This window comes from Lepidochelys olivacea (genome assembly GCF_965140295.1).
Source record: "Lepidochelys olivacea isolate rLepOli2 genome assembly, chromosome: 1".
Classification (NCBI taxonomy): Eukaryota; Metazoa; Chordata; order Testudines; family Cheloniidae; genus Lepidochelys; species Lepidochelys olivacea.
In genome coordinates this window covers 351,279,601-351,289,069 of record NC_140411.1, presented here as the reverse complement: position 1 = coordinate 351,289,069, position 9,469 = coordinate 351,279,601, and the positions used below count along the sequence as shown (strand labels likewise).

Sequence of the window (9,469 nt, the reverse complement as noted above, 5' to 3'; positions counted from 1 at the left end):
AGGAGAGCTGGTTGAATTTACACCTCTCACGAGGTTGCATTAACATAACTCTGTTAAAAAAGGTAAGGCAAGGGGGAACTCCACCCCAGTACGGAAACCCAACAGAATGCTGTAAACTACTTCAAAGGCTGAATTCTCCTATCGCTCCAGGGCTTCAAAAAGTCACCTCTGGAGAAGGGCCTGATGCTGCTGGCTCTTCAGGGATGAATTGTGTCTAGGGCAATGTTTAAAGAAGGAGGGAGGAACAAAGAGAACCAGAAGACGGATATTATGATGCATCAGCATTTTTAATGCGAGTGACATTTGCAATATACAGGTACAGGAAAAATACGAGAGCAGAAAGAACGTAATTTCAGTTTTTCAAGAAAGGCTGTGACCGATCACCCACCTCAATGTGACATTCTTCACACAAGATGTGCTTTTTTCTTGTTGCAGCTGCAGAGGTGGACAAACATGTCCCCTTCGCAACCATTTTCAGTGACTTTTATTCCCTCAGTCGGTGGGAAGTGAGACAATGCAATACAGAAGGAGAGGACTACTCAACTTGGAAAGGATAGAACAAACGGGGTCTAATTGTGCTTCACAGCAAGGTCACATTTTCCATGCTCAAGGGACTTAAAATGATAATAAATGTAACTGATGCCTGTCTTAAGGCCCCTATTTTCTTTAAACTGCAGAATTAGTATAAACAGCCTGTGTGTTATTCAGAATGAGTCCATAGGTGAAAGCGAGAATCAGCACTTGTCTGGCAAAGCCTTGGCAGAAAGAGTCATAAAGCGTAACATTAGAAATGCAGCAGGGCTATCAGACCAAGGTGCTGAGCACACACAGCTCCTACTGAGCTCAACTGGAGCCAAGTTTGCACAGCACTTCTGAAAGCCATGCCCAAAAGGTCAGGGGTGAATCTGTTTCTTGCTGTTCAATTCCTGGTTCTTCCTTCATCCACGGATCTTCCTGCTGGGTTTAACATGGCCCACAGCTTCCACTGAGGTACCTATGGCGAGATACCCCGGAACCACATATTCCCCCGGAACCATAACCGCCCAGGGAACCACCATATCCCCCATAACCACCATATTCCCCCTAAACCAGACAATCCTCCATAATGGCCTCCAGAGCCGTACAATCCCCCCAAACCGAATGAGCCCCCAAAACCGGCTTCGACCACAGGTGCTCCTATGGCTCCCACTCCAGTGTGCTGAGGGAAAGTGCTGAGAATTGGTCCCGGGAGGGTCACGACAACCGGTGAGGGTCTGATCAGCACTTCGGAGTCAGGGCACTGCCGAACGCACGGCACGTTGTAGCTGCCAGTGATTGGACTGGGACGGGCCACCCCGCATTCTGGATTGCACAGGCTGGAGAAACTCATCTTTCAGGGGCAGAGGTAAACCTGAAAGACACACCAGGGACTAGAATAAAGAGACGGTACAAGGGCTGGTGGAAGAAAGGCTTCGAAGCTCTTGTGGCCCAAGAGAGAAAGGAGGAGTGGATTAAGTCCCTGTCCTCATGGCCATGTATTTCTTCCTATATCCTCTTTCTACACCTCTTGTCCACTCTCATGAAACTTGCCTCCCAACTGGCCCCTTCAACCCTGGGATTCTGTGTCCATTTTAGACATTACTCAAAGAGAACAGGGCTGGGATCACGGTAATAACTTCCTGTCATTTGAGGATTTAACCTCTGCATGCAAACCACTGGATTCTGGTACCACAGTAAAAAGAAAAGGAAGTACTTGTGCTACCTTAGAGACTGACAAATTGATTTGAGCATAAGCTTTTGTGAGCTACAGCTCACTTCATCGGATGTAGCTCACAAAAGCTTATGCTGAAATCAATTGGTTAGTCTCTAAGGTGCCACAAGTACTCCGTTTCTTTTTGCGAATACAGACTAACACTGCTGCTAGTCTGAAACCTGGTATCACAGTGTAGATCTCACCACTTGTCAGCTTACTCCATTCTCCTGTCTCCAAGACAGAGGAGTAACAGCTGCTTGAGAAGAAAGTAAAAGACCACTGAATTGGTCCTTTCTATACTAACCTGGGAAAGTTTCTTCCAAATCCACCGAAGTGAAAAATGGCTAAATGACTTTCTAAAGTTACATCTCTAGTGTTCAAATCCATTGAGTGGAATTGGATTTACCCAGTTCACCGAGGAGATGAAGTCCACAGAAGATTTTAGAAAATCCCTGAGTGGTGAGCGCTTTTATATGGTTCCTACGACTGCCTGGAGGATCTGAGATGCTATTTGTAGAGACGGTTCTAATTAGTTACAAAACAAACTTGATTGCCTTGCAAAATCCTCCTTGGATGCAGCTGTTTTCCTCTGGGATTGTGATTATTAGGTTATTCTGAGCCTGAGAGGGCGTGACATGCACATTGCACTCTTCATCTTTCTTTCATCTTCAAATGGTACGGGTCAACTGCGTTCCTCGTGCCATTCCATTGACTTCAATGGTGCAACAACGAGAATGAATGTCAAGGTGACTCTGAGCGGCATCTGTATCCCAAGTGGAGATTTCAGAGTGGTAGCCGTGTTAGTCTGCATCAGGAAAACAATGAGGAGTCCTTTTGGCACCTTAGAGACTAATTTGTCTCTAAGGTGTCGTCACTAAGTTGCCACAAGTAGCAGAAGTGGGTGTCATGAAAGGAATCCAGTTTGTTCCTTTCAATCCATGCTGGTCGTGGTTAGGGACATCGGGCAGTTCATTCTCACCCTGTCAGAAAGGAGGGAGCCATTTTTCTGCATTCTCACCACCCGCATTCCCAATGGGTCAGACCCAATTCCCTTTGAAATTCATGGGAAACTTTCCATTGCCTCCAGCATGTTTCTTGTCAGGACCTTATGGCTGAAATTCACCCTTTGGCTGGGGGATTCTATGATGCCAATGAACAACTGTAGTCAAATATTAAACTTTCAAACATGTGCCTTTGTGAAGACGGACCTCTTTCCATCCTCTTTGGAACCCCCCTTCAGATAGTTGAAGGCTGCTATCAAATCCCCCCTTACTCTTCTCTTTTGCAGACTAAACAATCCCAGATCCCTCAGCCTCACCTTATTAATCATGTGTCCCAGCCCCCTGATCATATTTGTTGCTCTTTGCTGGACTTTCTCCAATTTTTCCACGTAATTTCCATGGGGGGGGGGGGCAAAACTGGACACAATACTGCAGATGTGGCCTCAGCAGTGCGGAAGAGAGGGGAATGATCACTTCCCTCGATCTGCTGGCAATGCTCCTACTAATGCAGCCCAATAGGCCCTTAGCCTTCTTGGCAACAAGGGCACACTGTTGACTCATATCCAGCTTCTCATCCACTGTAATCCCCAGGTCATTTTCTGAAGAACTGTGGCTTAGCCAGTCGGTCTCCAGCCTCTTGTGGAGCATGGGATTCTTCTGTCCTAAGTGCAGAAGTCTGCACTTGTCCTTGTTGAACCTCATCACATGTTTTTACCCCAATTCTCCAATTTGTCTTGGTCACTCTCGACCCTATCCCTACCCTCCAGGGTATCTACCTCTCCCCCGTTTAGTGTCATTTGCAAACCTGCTGAGGGTGCAATCCATCCCATCATCCAGACCATTAATGAAGATGTTGAACAAAACCGGTCCCAAGACTGATCCCTGAGGCACTCTGCTTGATACTGGCTGCCAGCTAGACATCCAGACATTCATCAATACCACTGAGGGCTGCTCACCTCCTCCCCATACTGTGCTGCCCAGGACAGCAGTTTGGGAGGTGACCTTGTCTGGGACGACCGAGGCAAAAAAAGCATTGAGTACTTCAGCTTTTTCCACATCATCTCTCACTTGGTTGCCTCCCTCATTCATTAAGGCTCCCACACTTTCCTTCATCTTCTCCTTTTTGCTACCTATAGAAACCTTCTTGTTACCCTACACATCCCTTCACAACTCCAGTCATGTTTTGGCTTTCTTGATTACATGCCTGCAGGCTTGAGCAATATTTTTAGACTCCTCCCTAGTCGTCTGTCCAAGTTTCCATTTCTTGTAAGCTTCCTTTTTGCGTTTAAGCTCACTGAAGATTTCTCTGTTTAGCCAAGTTGGTCACCTGCCATATTTGCTAATCTTTCTGCACTTCGAGGTGGTTTGTTCCTGCACCCTTAATAAGGCTTCTTTCAAATACATGTCATCGGACCTGGGGGTTAGAAGGCACTGCAAGGCTCATCAGGTCGAACCCCCTGCCAAGATGCAGGACACCTCTGATCAGCTGTCACTACATAGCTTCCGCCGTACTGCTATAATCCTTTACCTTGAAAGGGGCATAATTGTAATTCGCTTGGCAGGATTCAGCAGGAGAAATGATCAGGTAGAGGCCAACCAGAATATTGTACCAGGGAGCAAACAATAATCCATACTCTTCTTAGAAACCTAAAATCACAATGCAAAAGGCAAACCCCAGAAATCTTACAACCTAGCCCCGCCAAATGCCTGTGTCCCTCATAAAAAGGCTAGAGAAAGGGTGGCTTCTGCTTATACAGAGTCAGATGCTCTGCTGGTAATTTCATTGCTCGATAAACCACCTCAGCAGTAAATTCATTCTTTGTTTACTCTTGAGTCCCGTTTGTTCTCTGATGTGTCATTGAGAGAGGTGGCTGCTATTCTAGCCAGAGTCTAACTGGTGGGCGACGGAAAACCAACCACCACTATTAGTTTTTTATAATCAGAAAAGCAATTTTATGTCTTTCTGAATATGTTTCATGCCATAAAGTCACTGCACTATCCATATTTCTATTATGACTATTCTCAGTCCACTGTTTTTTTTCAGTACCTATGAATGAGTTTACTTAAAGGTTATACAGGAGGACACTATGGGGATGTTAGAGGTTTGGGTGAAAGTTAAGGTGGCACCTCAAAGAATCAGACAGTAGTTTTTATTGTCTATGTACTGTACCAATACACAAAAATAAATACATTATCATTAAGGCTAAGATTATGTCCCAGAGACCACGGAATCTGTGACTTCCACAGACCTCTGTGACACTTTCTACTTCAGCCCAAAGGTGGCAGGGCTGGAGTTCTCAGCTGCCGTGAGTAGCAAGGGGACCTCGCAGCTCCCAGTTGTGGGACCCGGAACTTCTACCGTGGCCAGCAGGGGACCCTCCAAGAATCTACTGGCCTTGCCCCCTTTGATCTCCTGTATGGGACGCAGGCTAGGGGAGCCTTGGATTTGATTGGAGGCTCTGGGGAGGGCCGTGCTGAGGAAAGAGAGCGGCATCTAAGAGAGTACGTCACTCATTTTAAGGAGAATTTACAGGTAATGAGGAATTGAGAGCGACAGACCCTTGGAAAAAGCCAGAAACTCAGCATGTTTGGTGTGATGGGAGTACTGGAGAATGGTCGTTTGAGACGGCTGATTTGATGTTAGTGCTGACCCCAGTGAGGAAAACAAAAGGCAGAATTATAGGAAGGACCGTTTGAGGGGATTGAAGGGGTGAATGCCGTCACACATGATGTAAGGAAGCCCAGCAGCAGAGGAAAGGTGCAAACCATGCATATGAATAGATTAAAACTTCCTCTGAAAGGGAGAGGGCAGTCAATTGAATTTGTTGTGCTGGTGAAGAAACCTTGGATTTGGTCAGGGAGAGCAGGGCAGAGAATCCCCTAGAAAGCACTGATTTGAGGGCGGGTTAAAATCCACGCCGAAAGCAGGAAATGCTGGCCCTTTCAAAGCACCGCAAAGAGGTATTTTCCTCGCCAGATTGAACTGCCAAGATTACACCCTCCATGCAAAGCTACAGGGGAAAAAAGGTACCAGAGGGATGCCCTGGAGCACAGCGCTGCAGGAATATGACATGGAAATTGTCCATATTAAAGGCAAAGAGAATGTGGTGGCAGATGCAGTGTCCGGGCAGGAGGGTTCCAAGCTGACGCATACGGATTAGCCAGTGGAAGAGTCCACAGAGTCAGAGTAAAGGGTGAGGTGCAAGCCAGGACCCATAGAAGGCACAGAGTTGCTGGCATTTTTACAGGGATACCCTGGGTCGGACGCGTACAGGTTAAGTTTACAAAGGGTGGCATGGGAGGGCTCTGCCCAGAGCCCAGAGCCCACTGGTCATCACAATCGTTGAAAAGCAATTGGACAGATTTTGTTTAATTGTCTGATAATTACACAGATAATGATGTATCTGTACTGGAAATCATGTGCTTAAGGTCTGGGAGTTAAGGCAGGTCGTGCAATGGGATGAACTTGCTCCTGTCAGTCAGGAGGGAAGAGACCTGCCTCTGTCGCTCTCAAGCTGGTTTTGTGTGTATTGGGTACTGTCCGCTTCACAAAGGAGTCCTGTCCGTAGATGGAGCCGGTTGAATATACACCTCTCACTAGGTTGAGTTAACATTACTTTGTTAAAACAGGTAAGGCAAGGCGTAACTCCACCCCAGTACAGAAGCCCAACAGAATGCTGTAAACTACTTCAAAGGCTGAATTCTCCTATCGCTCCAGGGCTTCAAAAAGTCACCGCTGGAGAAGGGCCTGATGCTGCTGGCTCTTCAGGGATGAATTGTGTCTAGGGCAATGTTTAAAGAAGGAGGGAGGAACAAGGAGAACCAGAAGACGGATATTATGATGCATCAGCGTTTTTAATGCGAGTGACATTTGCAATACACGGGTACAGGAAAAATACAAGAGCAGAAAGAACGTAATTTCAGTTTTTCAATAAGGCTGCAAACGATCACCCACCTCAATGGGACGTTCTTCACACAAGATGTGCTTTTTTGTTCTTGAAGCTGCAGAGGTGGACAAACAAGTCCCCTTTGCAACCAATTTCAGTTACTTTTATTCCCTCAGTCGGTGGGAAGCGAGACAATGCAATACAGAAGGAGAGGACTGTTCAACTTCTCAATTAAACGTCTGCCTCAGAGAAGGTCAAAGTGAGAGGCTAAAGATATGCACTGATGGAAAGGATAGAACAGACGGGGTCTAATTCTCCTTCACAGCAAGGTCTCTTTTTCCCTTGCTCAAGGGACCTAAAATGATAATAAATATAACTGATGCCTGTTTTAAGGGCCCTATTTTCCTTAAACTGTGGAAGTAGTGTAAACAGCCTGTGTGTTATTCAGAATGAGTCCACAGGTGAAAGCGAGAATCAGCACTTGTCTGGCAAAGCCTTGGCAGAAAGAGTCCTAAAGCGTAACATTAGAAATGCAGCAGGGCTATCAGACCATGGTGCTGAGCACACACAGCTCCCACTGAGCTCAACTGGAGCCAAGTTTGCACAGCACTCTGAAAGCCATGCCCAAAAGGTCAGGGGTGAATCTGTTTCTTGCTGTTCAATTCCTGGTTCTTCCTTCATCCAATCCATCTGCTGGATTTAGCATGGCCCACAGCTTCCACTGAGGTACCTATGGCGAGATATCCCGGAACCACATATTCCCCCATAACCATAACCACCCAGGGAACCGCCGAATCCCCCATAACCACCATATCCCCCTAAACCAGACAATCCTCCATAATGGCCTCCAGAGCCGTACAATCCCCCCGAACTGAATGAGCCCCCGAAACCGGCTCCGACCACAGGTGCTCCTATGGCTCCCACTCCAGTGTGCTGAGGGAAAGTGCTGAGAATTGGTCCCGGGAGGGTCACGACAACCGGTGAGGGTCTGATCAGCACTTCGGAGTCAGGGCACTGCCGAACGCAAGGCACGTTGTAGCTGCCAGTGACTGGACTAGGCCGGGCCACCCCACATTCTGGATTGCACAGGCTGGAGAAACTCATCTTTCAGGGATGGAAGTAAACCTGAAAGAAACAGCAGGGACTAGAGTAAAGAGAAGGTACAAGGGCTGGTGGAAGAAAGGCTTTGAAGCTCTTGTGGCCCATGAGAGAAAGGAAGAGTGGACTAAGTCCTTGTCTTCATGGCCATGTATTTCTTCCTATATCCTCTTTCTACACCTCTTGTTCACTCTCATGAAACTTCCCTCCCAATTGGCCCCTTCAACCCCTCTCAATGGCGTTGTCTGAAAAACACTGACTAGAAGAAGGCTCACGATTTCTATCCTGGGCCCCTGGAATTCTGTGTCCATTTTAGACATTACTCAAAGAGAACAGGGCTGGGATCACGATAATCGCTTCCTGTCGTTTGAGGATTTAACTTCTGCATGCAAACCACTGAATTCTGGTACCACAGTAAAAAGAAAAGGAGTACTTGTGCTACCTTAGAGACTGACAAATTGATTTGAACATAAGCTTTCGTAAGCTACAACTCACTTCATCGGATGTAGCTCACGAAAGCTTATGCTCAAATCAATTGGTTAGTCTCTAAGGTGCCACAAGTACTCCGTTTCTTTTTGCGAATACAGACTAACACGGCTGCTACTCTGAAACCTGGTATCACAGTGTAGATCTCTGATTTCCAAAAGCTTGTGAGTCAACAATACTTGCTGATGAATAAAAAGAAAACTTTACTTTTCTCCAAACAAATCACGACGGACAAGCTCCTCAGCTGGGCTTCAGGTCCACTGACTTTCATGGAGCGACACTGAATTACATCATCTGAGGAGAAGTACCTTGAATGGGAATTTCTCCTGAGAAGAACTCAAGAATTGCTACACTGGATCTCACCACTTGTAAGCTTAATCCATTCTCCTGTCTCCAAGAGAGAGGAGTAACAGCTGCTTGAGAAGAAAGTAAAAGACCACTGAATTGGTCCTTTCTGGACTAACCTGGGAAAGTCGCTTCCTAATCCACCAAAGTGAAAAATGGCTAAATGACTTTCTAAAGTTACATCTCTAGAGTTCAAATCCATTGAGTTGAATTGGACTTACCCAGTTCACTGAGGAGATGAAGTCCGCAGAAGATTTTAGAAAATCCCTGAGTGGTGAGCGCTTTTATACAGATCCTAGGACTGCCTGGAGGATCTGCGATGCCATTTGTGGAGGCGGTTCTAATTAGTTACCAAACAAACTTGATTGCCTTGCAAAATCCTCCTTGGATGCAGCTGTTTGCCTCTGGGAATTTGATTATTAGGTTATTCTGAGCCTGAGAGGGCGTGACATGCACATTGCACTCTTCATCTTTCTTTCATCTTCAAATGGTACGGGTCAACTGTGTTCCTCGTGCCATTCCATTTACTTCAGAGATGCTACAACGAGAATGAATGTCCGGGTGACTCTGTGTGGCATCTGTATCAGAAGTGGCAGATTTCAGAGGGGTAGCCGTGTTAGTCTGCATCAGCAAAACAACGAATAGACCTTGTGGCACCTTAGAGACTAATTTGTCTCTAAGATGTCATCTCTAAGTTGCCACAAGTAGCACAAGTGGGTATCAAGAAAGGAATCCAGTTTGTTCCTTTCAATCCATGCTGGTCGTGGTTAGGGACATCGGGCAGTTCATTCTCACCCTGTCAGAAAGGAGGGAGCCATTTTTCTGCATTCTCACCACCCGCATTCCCAATGGGTCAGACCCAATTCCCTTCGAAATTCATGGGAAACTTTCCATTGCCTCCAGCAATGTTTTTTGTCAGG

The 9,469-nt window shown here is 46.4% G+C and overlaps 2 pseudogenes across 2 annotated transcripts; both read right to left on the bottom strand.

Moving 5' to 3' along the window:
* Positions 1-848: 848 nt before the first annotated feature.
* LOC311532496 (feather keratin 4 pseudogene) lies at positions 849-1,369 on the bottom strand (annotated as a pseudogene). The gene has a single exon. The product of its transcript is annotated as a feather keratin 4 pseudogene (transcript).
* A 5,677-nt stretch (positions 1,370-7,046) lies between these two features.
* Positions 7,047-8,831, bottom strand: LOC311532459 (feather keratin 4 pseudogene; annotated as a pseudogene). The gene is made up of 2 exons: positions 8,771-8,831; positions 7,047-7,745 (listed from the first exon to the last, which is right to left on the bottom strand). The product of its transcript is annotated as a feather keratin 4 pseudogene (transcript).
* Between the last annotated feature and the right edge of the window lie 638 nt (positions 8,832-9,469).